The sequence below is a fragment of the Gopherus flavomarginatus genome, chromosome 2 (genome assembly GCF_025201925.1).
Source record: "Gopherus flavomarginatus isolate rGopFla2 chromosome 2, rGopFla2.mat.asm, whole genome shotgun sequence".
NCBI lineage: Eukaryota > Metazoa > Chordata > Testudines > Testudinidae > Gopherus > Gopherus flavomarginatus.
This window is the reverse complement of record NC_066618.1, coordinates 138483588-138499121: the sequence shown is the minus strand read 5'-3', so window position 1 is coordinate 138499121 and position 15534 is coordinate 138483588.

Genomic DNA, 15534 nt, shown 5'->3' with positions numbered 1-15534 from the left:
TCAATATCAGAGTGCTTGGGTGAGACCAAAAGAACTGAGATGCAAAGCAAGTGGCAAAGAATCCTGTGGCATCTTATAGACTAACAGACGTTTTGGAGTATGAGCTTTCGTGGGTGAATACCCACTTCCTCAGATGCATGTAATGGAAATTTCCAGGGGCAGGTATATATATGCTAGCAAGCAAGCTAGAGATAACGAGGTCAGTTCAATTAGGGAGGATGAGGCCCTGTTCTAGCAGTTGAGGTGTGAAAACCAAGAGAGGAGAAACTGGTTCTGTAATTGGCAAGCCATTCACAGTCTTTGTTCAATCCTGAGCTGACGGTGTCAAATTTGCAGATGAACTGAAGCTCAGCAGTTTCTCTTTGAAGTCTGGTCCTGAAGTTTTTTTGCTGCAGGATGGCCACCTTAAGGTCTGCTATAGTGTGGCCAGGGAGGTTGAAGTGTTCTCCTACAGGTTTTTGTATATTGCCATTCCTAATGTCTGATTTGTGTCCATTTATCCTTTTCCGTAGAGACTGTCCAGTTTGGCCGATGTACATAGCAGAGGGGCATTGCTGGCATATGATGGCGTATATTACATTGGTGGATGTGCAGGTGAATGAACCGGTGATAGTGTGGCAGATCTGGTTAGGTCCTGTGATGGTGTCGCTGGTGTAGATATGTGGGCAGAGTTGGCATCGAGGTTTGTTGCATGGATTGGTTCCTGAGCTAGAGTTATTATGGTTGGCAGGTTGTCTGTGGGCAAGGACTGGCCTGCCACCCAAGGCCTGTGAAAGTGTGGGATCATTGTCCAGGATGGGTTGTAGATCCTTGATGATGCGTTGGAGGGGTTTTAGCTGGGGGCTGTATGTGATGGCCAGTAGAGTCCTGTTGGTTTCTTTCTTGGGTTTGTCTTGCAGTAGGAGGCTTCTGGGTACACGTCTGGCTCTGTTGATCTGTTTCCTTATTTCCTCGTGCGGGTATCGTAGTTTTGAGAATGTTTGGTGGAGATTTTGTAGGTGTTGGTCTCTGTCTGAGGGGTTAGAGCAGATGCGGTTGTACCTCAGTGCTTGGCTGTAGACAATGGATCGTGTGATGTGCCCGGGATGGAAGCTGGAGGCATGAAGGTAGGCATAGTGGTCGGTAGGTTTTCGATATAGGGTGGTGTTAATGTGACCATCACCGTGGTATCAAGAAAGTGGACCGTGTAGATTGGTCCAGGCTGGTTGATGGTGGGGTGGAAGCTGTTGAAATCGTGGTGGAATTTTTCCAGAGTCTCCTTCCCATGGGTCCAGATGATGAAGATGTCATCAATGTAGCGTAGGTAGAGAAGGGGCGTGAGTGGACGAGAGCTGAGGAAGCGTTGTTCCAGGTCGGCCATAAAGATATTGGCATATTGTGGGGCCATGCGAGTGCCCATAGCAGTGCCACTGATCTGGAGATATATATTGTCATCAAATTTGAAATAGTTGTGTGTAAGTATAAAGGCACAGAGCTCAGCAGCCAGTTGTGCTGTGGCATCATCAGGGATAGTGTTCCTGACAGCTTGTATTCCATCTGTGTGTGGGATGTTTGTGTAGAGAGCCTCTACATCCATGGTGGCTAGAATGGTGTTTTCTGGGAGGTCACCAATGTATTGTAGTTTCCTCAGGAAATCAGTGGTGTCATGGAGATAGCTGGGAGTGCTGGTGGCATAGGGTCTGAGTAGAGAGTCCTTATATCTAGACAGTCCTTCAGTGAGAGTGCCAATGCCTGAGATGATGGGGCGTCCAGGATTTCCGGGTTTGTGGATCTTGGGTAGTAGATAGAATAACCCTGGTCGGGGCTCTAGGGGTATGTTGATTTCTTCTGGTGTTAGTGTAGTGAGTGTCCTGAGTAGATGCTGTAGTTTCTTAGTGTATTCTTCAGTGGGATCTGAGGGAAGTGGCCTGTAGAATTTGGTATTGGAGAGTTGTCTGGCTGCCTCCTTTTGGTAGTCAGACCTGTTCATGATGACAACGGCACCTCCTTTATCAGCCTCTTTGATGATAATGTCAGGGTGGTTTCTGAGGCTGTGGATGGCATTGCGTTCTGCACGACTTAGGTTGTGAAGCAAGCAATGTTCTTGTTCCACGATTTCTGCCTGTGCACGCCGGCGGAAGCATTCAATGTATAGGTCCAGGCTGTCATTTCGACCCTCAGGAGGAGTCCATGTGGAGTTCTTCTTCTTGTGCTGTTGGTGGGAGGGCACCTGTGTATCAGTGCACTGTTCAGTGTTGTCCTGGAAGTATTCTTTGAGTTGGAGATGGCGAAAGTAGGCTTCCAGATCGCCACAGAACTGTATCATGTTGGTGGGGGTGGCAGGGCAGAAAGAGAGTCCCCGAGATAGGACAGACTTTTCTTCTGGGCTTAGTGTGTAGTTGGATAGATTGACGATATTGCTGGGTGGGTTAGGGGTACCACAGTTGTGGCCCCATGTGGCAGGTAGGAGTTTAGACAGCTTACAGTCCTTTTTCCTTTGTAGAGAGGTGAAGTGAGTAATGTAGATCTCCTGTCTTATTCTAGTGAAGTCCGTTTGTATAGAAGTTTGGTTATTAATGAGAGTCTCCAGGTTGGAGAGCTCTTTTTTGATGTTTTCCTGTTTGCTGTATAGGATGCTGATCAGGTGGTTCCTCAGTTTTTTTGATAGAGTATGGCATAATCTCTCACTGTGGTCTGTGTAGTATGTAGATAGCAGTGGTTTTTTTACCTTTAGTCCATTTGGTATGATGTCCATCCGTTTGCATTTGGAAAGGAAGATGATATCTGTCTGTATTTGTGCAAGTTTCTTCATGAGGTTGATGGATTTCCACTCCATATGGCTAAATGCAGTGCCTTGCATGGTGTCAAGTATCAGAGGGGTAGCCGTGTTAGTCTGGATCTGTAAAAGCAGCAAAGAATCCTGTGGCACCTTATAGACTAACAGACGTTTTGGAGCATGAGCTTTCGTGGGTGAATACCCACTTCCTCAGATGCATGTAATGGAAATTTCCAGGGGCAGGTATATATATGCTAGCAAGCAAGCTAGAGATAACGAGGTCAGTTCAATTAGGGAGGATGAGGCCCTGTTCTAGCAGTTGAGGTGTGAAAACCAAGAGAGGAGAAACTGGTTCTGTAATTGGTAAGCCATTCACAGTCTTTGTTCAATCCTGAGCTGATGGTGTCAAATTTGCAGATGAACTGAAGCTCAGCAGTTTCTCTTTGAAGTCTGGTCCTGAAGTTTTTTTGCTGCAGGATGGCCACCTTAAGGTCTGCTATAGTGTGGCCAGGGAGGTTGAAGTGCTCTCCTACAGGTTTTTGTATATTGCCATTCCTAATGTCTGATTTGTGTCCATTTATCCTTTTCCATAGAGACTGTCCAGTTTGGCCGATGTACATAGCAGAGGGGCATTGCTGGCATATGATGGCGTATATTACATTGGTGGATGTGCAGGTGAATGAACTGGTGATGGTGTGGCAGATCTGGTTAGGTCCTGTGATGGTGTCGCTGGTGTAGATATGTGGGCAGAGTTGGCATCGAGGTTTGTTGCATGGATTGGTTCCTGAGCTAGAGTTATTATGGTGCGGTGTGCAGTTACTGGTGAGAATATGTTTCAGTTTGGCAGGTTGTCTGTGGGCAAGGACTGGCCTGCCACCCAAGGCCTGTGAAAGTGTGGGATCATTGTCCAGGATGGGTTGTAGATCCTTGATGATGCGTTGGAGAGGTTTTAGTTGGGGGCTGTATGTGATGGCCAGTAGAGTCCTGTTGGTTTCTTTCTTGGGTTTGTCTTGCAGTAGGAGGCTTCTGGGTACACGTCTGGCTCTGTTGATCTGTTTCCTTATTTCCTCGTGCGGGTATTGTAGTTTTGAGAATGTTTGGTGGAGATTTTGTAGGTGTTGGTCTCTGTCTGAGGGGTTAGAGCAGATGCGGTTGTACCTCAGTGCTTGGCTGTAGACAATGGATCGTGTGATGTGCCCGGGATGGAAGCTGGAGGCATGAAGGTAGGCATAGCGGTCGGTAGGTTTTCGATATAGGGTGGTGTTAATGTGACCATCACTTATTTGCACCGTGGTGTCAAGAAAGTGGACCTCTCGTGTAGATTGGTCCAGGCTGACGTTGATGGTGGGGTGGAAGCTGTTGAAATCGTGGTGGAATTTTTCCAGAGTCTCTTTCCCATGGGTCCAGATGATGAAGATGTCATCAATGTAGTGTAGGTAGAGAAGGGGCGTGAGTGGACAAGAGCTGAGGAAGCGTTGTTCCAGGTCGGCCATAAAGATATTGGCATATTGTGGGGCCATGCAAGTGGGTCTGTCTTATCTGAACAGTGAACATGAGTATTCATTCAAAAAGCGGCATTAGTTCCTTGCACAAATGTATTTTGGGCCATATTCTGTGTCAGTTATATCTATGCAACCCAAATAACTAAGGGCAGTGGTTGGCTTTATATAATATGTTGGAATAAATGACCTGGGCCCTCATTCTATAAACAATCATGCAGGCCCAGCATGAAAAATTTTGGGACTCCACGACCTCATGTCCTACCTCCTCCCATTTCACTTTATTTACACAAATATTACAGATATTTTGGGGGCCCACATGAGTTTGAGGTGCCATTGTCGCCCCTTTCCCCCACCTCATCAGCCCTGCACTTACGCATAAGTCTAACTCTTTCCACCTGACTAGTTCCATTGACTTCACATGAGTAAAGTTATATTCAGCCATAAATATTTGCAAGATGAGCTCCTGAATGCACTAACGTCAAACTGGCATTTCATACTTGGCTGGAAGCGAAGGTTCAAACTGTAACAGCATTAGTTCAAATCCTTCTTTCTTTAGAGGTAGATTGAGTTCAAAACATCTTTACTTTATGAGGATCTCTCAGATGAGATACCTGAAATCAAAAACTTGCTGTTTTATGTGGACATGGAAATGTTTGTGACAATTTTTTTTTGTAAGAGTAAAGGGGTTACTCTTTTGTCCAAGTATTCTGCTTCCATACCATTGTGAAGTGTACAGTGAACAGGTTAGTTATCAAGCTCCACCTCACAGGGGACTACATTTTCAGGTGTGTTGCAAAGTCTGTATGTCATCATTATTGTAATATCTACCAAAAAATTGAGATCACTGAGCACCAACAGGTTGTGTCATAATCCAACAAAGCACTTAAATGTGTATTTAACTTTAGTCATATGAGTAGCCTTTTGATTTCATTGGGAAAGTTGCAATTAAGCAATTGCTTAAATGTTTTGGTGGATCAGAGCCTAGCTAACCTATGTAACCATATCTTTGTAATGCTATTTCCCTCCTCTTCCACTCCTTTTGTTTCTCTCCACTTAGTGTATCTTGTCTTAAATTAGTTTGTAAGTGATTTTTGGGTAGGGATTTCCTATATATTTATACACAATTTAGCACAATGGGGTCTAGATGCTGTCTGGGGCCCTCTGTGTGCTATTGCAATACTAACAAACTGCTTAAAATACAGTTATTATCTTATAAATAGAATGTATGCATAAGCTTACTACACTCTAGCCCCATGGGTCTCAAAGTTTATCGGTTCATGTACCTTCTTTAAAACTTGCTGTGGAGTGAATTGATGGGCCATCCACCAGCGGTATATGTAGAAACCATTTGGAACCCTTGCTCTAGAACAAAAAGTTGGGTGTTTATAGAAAATTAAATATGATGCAAAAGGCTGATGTGCTCATTAGTCCAATACCTGGCTGTGACACAGGCAGACCAGGTACCAACTCATGCCAAGGCTCCTAGGCCTCAAAAGAACACTGATAAATGCACGGCTGGAAATCAGTCTGACTCACCTGTGTGTTAGTATTGGTAAAATAGATATTACATTTATGAAATGCTTTTAAGTTGCTGCATGCATTAATCTCATTTCTAATATCTCTATCCCATGTTATAAAGTAACATTTAAGTGTTTGCTCCAAAACTGTAAAACTACCAGTCTGGAGAGAAGTATTACCAATTATGAAATACTAGTTTAACATTGGAGGTATTGTCTCCTGCCCAATAAAAGAAGGACCATAGACACCAGACAAATCATTGTGGAACATCAGAGGACAAAATAAAAATTTTCCCCTCAAACCCAGGAATAGGAGACATGCACAGGAACTCACCTCATCAGTTTGAACTCTGGGGGAAGGGAATAAAAATCTCTGACAAGAAGAAACTATGTTTAGAGAAGGCAAGATTTCTAAGCATAAGTAAGATATCCCCAGCTGTTAGCTTGGGTTAGCCCTAGAGGACATATAAAGCTTGCATAATACAGCAGCTTTTGGAACCTAAGACTGTAACTCATTTGTGTGCATCTGTTTACTTGCTTTAACCTTGCAAATAACTCTAATTTCTCTTTCTTAGTTAATATATCTTTAATTAATTGATTATAGGATTGGCTACAAGCTTTGTCTTGGGTGTGAGATTTGACATGCAATTGACTTGGAGTAAGTGACCTGTCCTCTGTGACTGAGAGTAACCTAAATGTTGTGATTTTTGGTGTAAGGGACCATCTCTCACAAAGGAAATCTTGCCTAGGTGGCAAGATAGACCAAAGTACCCAAGGTGGCTGTCTGTGACTGAGGTTGTTATAGTGCTTGAGGAGTTCATACCTGATACTTGGTTGGTGAAATCCAAGTATAGGACTCACAACCAAGGCCAGATTAACACTTTACATGCTGCTAGACACAGAATCTGCAGTGCCCCTCCCCCCACCTTTGTGTTTTCTAGAAAAAATGAAACTTTTAACCCACTTTTAACTTTTAGGCACCCCTATAATGCTGGTGCCCCTAGGCACATGCCTACTGTGCCTACTTGGAAATCTGGCCTTGTTCACAACCAGTTTGGGGTATATGCTCTGCTTCTTAACAGCCTGCCCCAAGGTTGGTATTTATGTCCTTGAGGCACTCCAGGCAGGCTTACAGTTTCAGACAAACACTTTTACAATTTCAGAGCAAACACTTAAATATTGATTTATAACATGGGATATGGGTATTACGAGTGAGATTAATGAATGCAGAAACTTACAAGATTTAATACAGTCTAAACATTAAACACATTTTTTATAAATCTAATATCTATTTTACCAACACTAACACGGGGTGCACCAGACTGGTTTCCAACAATGTATTTGTCAGTATTCAGTTGAGGTCTAGGGGTCTTGGCATGAGCTGGCACTTGGTTTGCCAGCATCACACACCCAATGCAAAACTGGTGTAGGAAAGGGTGTGACCAATGTTCATGAATATGCCTCAGGGCTTCCCTATTCTTGATAAACCATCTGCCAGTCCATTTTCTTTCCTCTTGATATGGATTATTTGCATGTCATACTCTTGTAGAGCTAGGCTTCAGTGTAGTAACCTGGAGTTGGTCCTTTTAGCTTGATGCAACCATATTAAGGAGGAATGGTCTGTTAAAATCTTATTTGTATAATAAAACCTAATATATTTTATCATACAAATAAGGCTTAAATTTCTTAATAGCCCAAACTATGGCTATTCCTTCTCAATGACAGCATAGCTCTGTTCAGTGGTGGGGAGGGTCAGTTTTTTTACTCAAGAAGGCAATGGGGCACCTCTTTTCCCCCATCCTATCCTGCATAAGCACTGTGCTTAACCAATAATAGAAGCATCAGTGCACATCACAAAGAGTTTGATGAAATCAGTGCTCACTAAAACTAGTTCTTTAGACAAAGCCTCTTCTATGTCCTGAAAGGCTTTCTCACGAGCATTGATCCATATCACCTGGTCTGGCTCAGGCAAAAGGCTGATGTGCTCATTAGCCCAATACACAGTAATTATGGAATTTAATATGAATAGTTCCTGCTCTTAACCTTTATATTGATATTAAATAAAATATTCAAATTTAAATAATTAATTTAAAAAAATCCAATGTCAAGCTAATAAATTGTTTAAGAAGTTAGACCTGTTTGGCTTTTTCCTGTTTCTCTCCCCTTTTCTGCCTATTGTCATTCACTTAGTTTGCATTCTCTATCATCTCACTTCTGTCATTACTTCTTTTCTCCCCTTCCCCAAACCCTTCCCTTCCATGAGTCAGTACAGTAACTACTGTAGATGTTACTTTTGTTTTATATACTGGGTTTAAAAATTGAACTTGAAGAAAGACTCTGACATTCTGGAGTGCAATCCAGACCACTGAGGGGCCATGTCACCACCTGCCCAGCAATCTTAGGTGCCTTACAACCCTTTGCTGCTGTAGCTTCCACCTGAGCTGCTCATAAAGAGCCTTGCAGCATGTAGAGAACACCCTGAGGGCTTGTCTACATCAGAAAGTTGCAGCGCTGGTGAGGGAGTTACAGCGCTGCAACTTAGGAGGTGTACACATCTGCAGGGCACCACCAGCGCTGCAACTCCCTGTTTGCAGCGCTGGCCGTACTCCCGTTTTGTCTCGGGTGTAGAGGATCCAGCGCTGGTGATCCAGCGCTGGTAATCAAATATAGACACTTACCAGCGCTTTTCTTGACCTCCGTGGAATAAGCAGGTATCCCAGCATACCTGAGGAAGCCTCTGGTAATCAAGCTGGTCTCCTTCCCCGGTTTGCTCTCGCGTTCCCCGAACCCCGAGCAAGCAGGTCTCCTTCCCTGAGGTTTGCTGGGTGGTTCCGGGAACGCGAGAGCAAACCGGGAAAGGAGACCAGCTTCGCCGCGGTTTGCTCTCGCGTTTCCCGGAACCACCCTGCAAACCGCAGGGAAGGAGACCTGCTTGTTCTGGGAACGCGAGAGCAAACCGCGGCGAAGCTGGTCTCCTTTCCCGGGTTTGCTCTCACGTTCCCCGAACCACCCAGCAAACCGCAGGGAAGGAGACCTGCTTGTTTGGGGGTTCCGGGAACGCGAGAGCAAACCGGGAAAGGAGACCAGCTTCGCCGCGGTTTGCTCTCGCGTTCCCCGAACCTCCCTTGAAGCCGCCCAACAGCGCTGCAGTGTGGCCACATCTAACACCACTTGCAGCGCTGGTTGCTGTAAGTGTGGCCACTCTGCAGCGCTGGCCCTATACAGCTGTACTAATACAGCTGTAACAACCAGCGCTGCAAAATTTTAGATGTAGACATGGCCTGAGTGTCTCTGTATAGTTGCAGGTTTCCAGCCACACATCAGTTGCACTCTGGCTTCCAGCAGCCTGGATTACTACTGCAAGGTGACTTCAGCATAGCTCAGATTTCCCAAGATTGTATGTTCCGCACTGACCAGCCTTATTCTGGACAGTTCAGACATTTTAGGTCCTTGCCCTTGTAGTGGGATAATATCCAACAGTTTGCTACTTTAAATGGAAGTACCCAAATGGTTCAGTTTAAAGAAAACATTGGATTAGTTTTGATTAAAGAATAAAACAAGTTTAGTCAACTACAAAGAAATAGATTTTCAGTAAGTACAATGTATTAGAGTCAGAAATGGTTACTAGTGAAATAAAGCTCTAGCACTTCCTAGTAACTGCAGTTAAATAAAAAAGTGTTAGTTCAAAGTAAAATTCTTACCATATGTTCCCAGAAACAGGGCTGACTAAATTCTCAGGTCAGAATCCCTCCCAGAGTCCAAAGGTCTGGTTTATTTTTTTTTCTTCTTCTTCTTGAGAGAGAGAGAGAGAGAGAGAGAGAGAGAGAGAGAGAGAGAGAATGAACACCTGGGGTATTTTGCCCCTTCTTTTGAAAGCCCATTCACCCTTTGAAATGCATTTTCCTGAAGGTTACCCCAGATAAAGGTGCTTCCAGCTGTGAGGATGGAAACATGGCATCCTGTGATGAAAGAGGCTTCATGGTGTTGTTTGCTACAATGCAAATTGATCTATTCTTGCTCCCCTTCACTGCTAAAGAATGGCCACTTAGCCAGTGATTGTCAATCAATTTTGATGACATCTGTCTAGAGCAGTGGTTCCCAAACTTGTTCCGCCGCTTGTGCAGGGAAAGCCCCAGGTGGGCCGGGCCAGGCCAGTTTGTTTACCTGCCACATCTGCAGGTTCAACCGATCGCGGCTCCCAGTGGCTGCGGTTCACTGCTCCAGGCCAATGGGAGTTGCTGGAAGCGGCGCGGCCTGAGAGATGTGAATACAGGGTTACAGGAGCATGTGATAATCATAATAAAAAACAGGGTATGTAAATACTAAAGCCTTCTCTAAACTAGACAAAAAGTCAAGTTCAGGTCAGGTTTAGCCGACAGAAGCTAGATAAATCTGACCTAGGGTAGATTCAGGGTAACACTATTAGCTGGTTTCAGTAAGTCTAACAATAGTCTAGAGTGACTATACTACTTTTCCTATTCTAAATAAGGCCTAATATAAAACCATTATTCTTTTGACCTGTTGGGAGGAGAAAGGCATAAAAAGGAATGGAAGAAAAGGATTAAAAGGATTTTAAAATATCACATTTTCTTTTATGAGTGAATGATGAAGTCTGTCCATTGTTACTGAAGGGAGAGAGAACTGAAGGTAGTATCTTTGCTGGCAAACCACATAAATACTTCAGCTACAATCACAAGTTAGATTTGCATAATCCTTACACAGTTAGATATCCCTAGAATCAAGCAGAATGAAAGGTATTAAAAGAATAAGAAATAAGTGTAATATTGCACATCAATAGCAGTGCTATGACTAGCTGAGACCTTTCAATTTCAGTGTACTTATTAATATGAAGTACCTACTAGTGTTAATTCAGTTGAGGTTTGATCCATCACTCATTGAGGTCAATGGGAGCCCTTCCATTGATTTCAGAGAGCATTTAATTAAGGCCTTTGATCCAGGGGAGAAGAGGATTAACTTTGATTATAGCTTGGTGGTAAAGATATAACTTAATATTCAATCTTATTTAAATGCCAAATTGAAACGGAGGGGTTATATTTCCTTTTAAGTCTTAACAGTTTTAGGTATTCTTGGCATTTAAAATTACTTAAGATTCACATTCTGAAACTGTTGTCAAACCATTTAAAAGCAAAGCCTTAGTAAAATTTAAATAAAGTAACAAATTAATATTTACATCCTCTGTGCCACTCTTCCCACCAAACAGTAACAGTGGAACAATGGAATGCATGCCAAGGGACTTTGCTACTTTAACTTTGGTCATAGCAACACAACCTGACTATAATATAGTCATATAGGAGTTCAGAGAGTTTGCTGGAACCTGGAGCTAAGAAGACAGCAATCATTGAACCGAACCTTTAGTTCAAAAGCTGTATGCAAAATGTTTGAAGTCAGATCCTGAGGCAGGTAGTCTATTGGGGTATCCCTAGGTTAATCTCCTCCAGCTGGTTGAGTGTGAACTCATCTACATTTCAGGCATTTGCCTCTTCAAAGCTGTCTGAGACAGTCGTTGTTAAAGTAATCAGTGCTCTGCTGTAGAGCATATAAAACAAGGGCCTCTTTTCCAACAGAGATTTGTGACCTGTATGCAATTATAAACCACATCTTTGCCAGCTTTTCTTGATCTAAATACCTTTGTGTAAATTGGTGGGAAAAGAGCTTCTTGCTAAATGCATATTGTTCATACAATCAATCTGCAGCTTTCCATTGAAATATTTTAATATGTGAAACCTTCTTTCAGAAAGGAAAGGAAGAAAACACATGTAATGGCTAGAGCAGAGGACTAGGAACCTGGGTTCTATTCCCAAGCCTGCCAGTATCTTGCAGTTACTCTTAGAAAATTAACCACTCTGTGCCTCAGTTCGCCTCTTTAAGGCATGGGAATTGTAGAGAGATAATATCCCTAGCTGGCCCACTGTAAGCCACATGCCCCCACTCATCTGTCTCACAGTTGCCATATGAATATATGCCCACCTAAGCAGTGTGTGTATATTTATTTATCTATTTGACTGATTTGGCTCTGCATTGTAGTAATTTATAAATACAATATGTTAGCCTGGTTATCAGGATGTTTACTATATGAAAATAGTGATTTAACTCAAAAAGGGACTGAAGACAAGAAGGCAATAGGCAAGAAGGAGAACTTTGGCTCAAGATAGCCACCGATCAGCATAATCGTAAGAGTCATTAAGGGACAATGCTAGAGCTATTATTTGAGATGATTCTGTCTTAGTGTCTCCAGACAACCTATGAAACTGATTTTGATTAGAAATGACCAATACTCACACAGTAAAGCAAAGGACTCAGGCAGGGTTTAAAGAGAGCATTCTCTAGAGTAGGGAGAGCTAAGAGGGAAGGCGATTCAAGCACAGGAGTCTACTAGGGGTGGCTGGAGAAGCTGAGGGTGCCTAAATTACCATCACCATTATGGGATGGTCTGACCACATACAATAGCACACAGATGGTTGTTTTAAAAACCATTTTTACTCTGATCCTTTGTTCCGATGATTAAAATAAACAATCCTTTGGTTTTAAGAAGACTTTCTGATCACTGGGTGCAACTGGTCACAGACACTGAAAGGAAGAATTGAAGGTGCCCAAATTTAGTCAGACATGCAGGGTAAAAATGGTTGATACACAGGGTGCTATAGCTCAGGCTTGGTCTGACAGTGGGAGAATTACAAAATGTCACTGTGAGTCAGTGGGGCTTGGCATCTAAGGGGGTACACACAGAGATACCCAAAAGGTATCGGGGGACATGACGATCCATATGACCAATAACCCAGCAAGAGAGAAAAAAAATTAAACCACCCCTAGCAGAGTCAATATTGCCTGTGCAGACTCAGAACTCTCTCTGTGTTCATACTACATAGGTAGTGCATATATTCATATGCTAGCTATGGTACAGGGATATGTGGGAACTGGGTTGTCACATTACCTCTATAAGTACCACTTTGCCAATTAAGGTTGTAATCTGTTTCCTCCAATTCAGCATTCCTGGACTGAACAACAATGTATTCTCTCTTGCTTAGGGTACATTGTACAGGCTTGCTTTTCTCCCCCAGTGGACAGTTGTGAAGGTGGGTAGTATGGAGGCGCTGATGAGGAGAGAATACTTAAATGATTTTTTTCCTCTTGCTGCTGGATTATTATGCACTGTGGAGTGAATTGTTTACTGTATAACTGTACATTTTAAAACTTTCTCATGGATCAGTGTCAATACCCAGAGTCACGGATGGGTGGTGTTTTAATTATTATTATTTGCACGGTAGGCCCCAGAAGCAATCAAGGCACCATTGTAAGCACTGGCCAAATTCATAGTACGAGACAGTACCTGGATTGAGGAACTTAAAGGGCATGAGAAAGGGAGCATTATCCTCATTTTAAAGAAGTTGAACTGAGGCACAAAGATTAGGTGACTTGCTCAAGAAGTCTATGGAAGAACCAGGAAAAGCCAGATCACCTGTGTTTTAGTCCAGTGCTTTAACCACTAGACAATCTTTCCTCTACGTTTTGTTGTACAGAAATCACAAGGAACAAATGCATAGATCTACATGCCAATTCAGCCTCATCTCACCTCCCAGTATTGTTTTTTCATGCAAAACTTTTGACATTTAACCCCCATTTTAAAACATCTATATCTCTACGGTGGTTTGAGGGACATTTGAACATTATACATTATTGAGGTGGGAATACGTATACTAAATCACTAGGTATATATTGATTTCAATGGAAGTTTGGTTCCTGGCTTGCTATGCTTTTGAAAATCTTATTAGGTGCATACCTGGCCTCTACCTGTCATTGACTTTCAATGAGAACTCAGTGCTCTATTCCTTCCTCTATTCCCCCTCTTTGAAAAGTTCAACTGGAATCGACAAAAAGACTTACAAAAGTGAATAGTGATCTTTGTTGCCTAACTTGAAATATTTTGAAGAGTCCAGATATTTAAACATTGTTGAGCACCCCCCTTGAAAATCACTCCTGTTTTAAGATGTCTAAAGCTGGGCACCCAAAGTCCCCAGAAACATTTGTACTTTAGGCCATATCTTTTATGAAACCAGTAATTTTCAAGAATAATGAATGAATGATAAAAGCTTTCCAAAAAACCCAAGACTTTCTTTCACAAAATTGCAATATTTTGCCAACAAGTAGTCAGTCACAACATGGTTGACTTTAGAAAGCAGATGTGACTTCTTTCTTTCCCTAGATGAACTTGCAAGTTACATGGATGTTCTCATTTTAAATAATTTAACAATTCCATGAAAAGGTGCTTAAAAAAGCAGTAAGGGGCTAGTGTTACGATGCTAACTCTGCGAATCTGTTAAAGAGAGAGATTTGATGATTGTATAACTATATAATGTCTCTCTAAACAAAAGCTCACTGTTATAATGATTTTATTTGTCTCTGATATTTACATTGCAAAGGTTTGCAAACCTGTTAAAACTTGCTAACTAAATAAATAGTTTTTAAAAGGCAGTACTGCATCTGTATCTGTAAACACAAATAACTTCTGATATGCTAAAGAAAATCCATTTGGAGTCCCTTTTTTTCCTTGAATAGTAGCTAAGTTGAGTAATGTCAGAATTTCACATCTGGCAGTATTTGTGTCCATGAAAATCCTTTTCATGAAATAAGGTTTTGCCAAGCAAATAGAAATAAAGGATGATAGAAATCTCTAAAACTTCTTTTTGAAATCAAGTAAAATATACGTCTTGCTGGATCCTTGCTAACATTATTGAAACAATCATTTCAATAACATATTAACTTGATTAATTTCTCACAGTCAAACTCATTACAAAACCAGACAAAACTTCTGTTTCATCAGGTCACATGATAAGGAAGTATTAATGATTACTATATATTGCAGCTGATTGAAAAATTGGGGTCATTCCCTCAAAATATAAAACAATCACAACAAAACTTTTTGCCTAAAATATGAAAACCAAGTTTTCACAAAAAAAAAATGTATTTTGGTTTTGTGGAAAGCAGTTTTTATGGGGGAAAAAATGTAATAAAAAATCACAATTTTCCATCAAACAGTTCCAACAGAAAATTTTTTACTACCCCTGCTAAAAATTGGGGGTGGAGTGTGGGAGAGGAGTAAGCCAGGCTTTATGTGACAATTTGGGAAGTGGGAATGTGTCTGTACCATTGTTGGATTGTGTATGACTAAGAACTCACTGTATGTATCTTTACCAAATTGCAAACTCACTTTTCAATGTGCAGCCCTTTTGCCTGTACTCTTAGTTGTTTCGACTGAAATTCCAAAGGCTGGTGGCAAAAGAATAACAAAAGAGGGTTGCTGACATTAGGAGGTCTCCCACTGAAAAGGAATAACTCTAAATAATAGATTGACTTCCAACCAGGAAAACTGGTATATCGGTGGAAAGATCATGTTGGTAATGAAGTTACCTGCCGGGAGTATCTGGTTACCAGTTGTGGCTGCAAGGTAATTGCAAGGTTGTATAAAGGGAGGAGCTGTTCTTTGGGGCCAGTTTTCTTCAGCTCAGGGATGAGGGAGAAGCAACCCAACATGTGGGTGCCTGATGTGGCAGGGACCTTGACTGCCTTCCTGAACACAGATGGATCCCCAAAGACTCTCCCAGGGAAGGGTGAGCTAGTGAAGTGATAGTATTTAGGATGTTTGTTTTCTAAATCACCTAAAACACCTCATGCTATTAAAGAGCAATGGTGTTAAAATCTGTGTGAAGTGTAAAGTGTCTGTATGTTTTATATGCTATGCTTA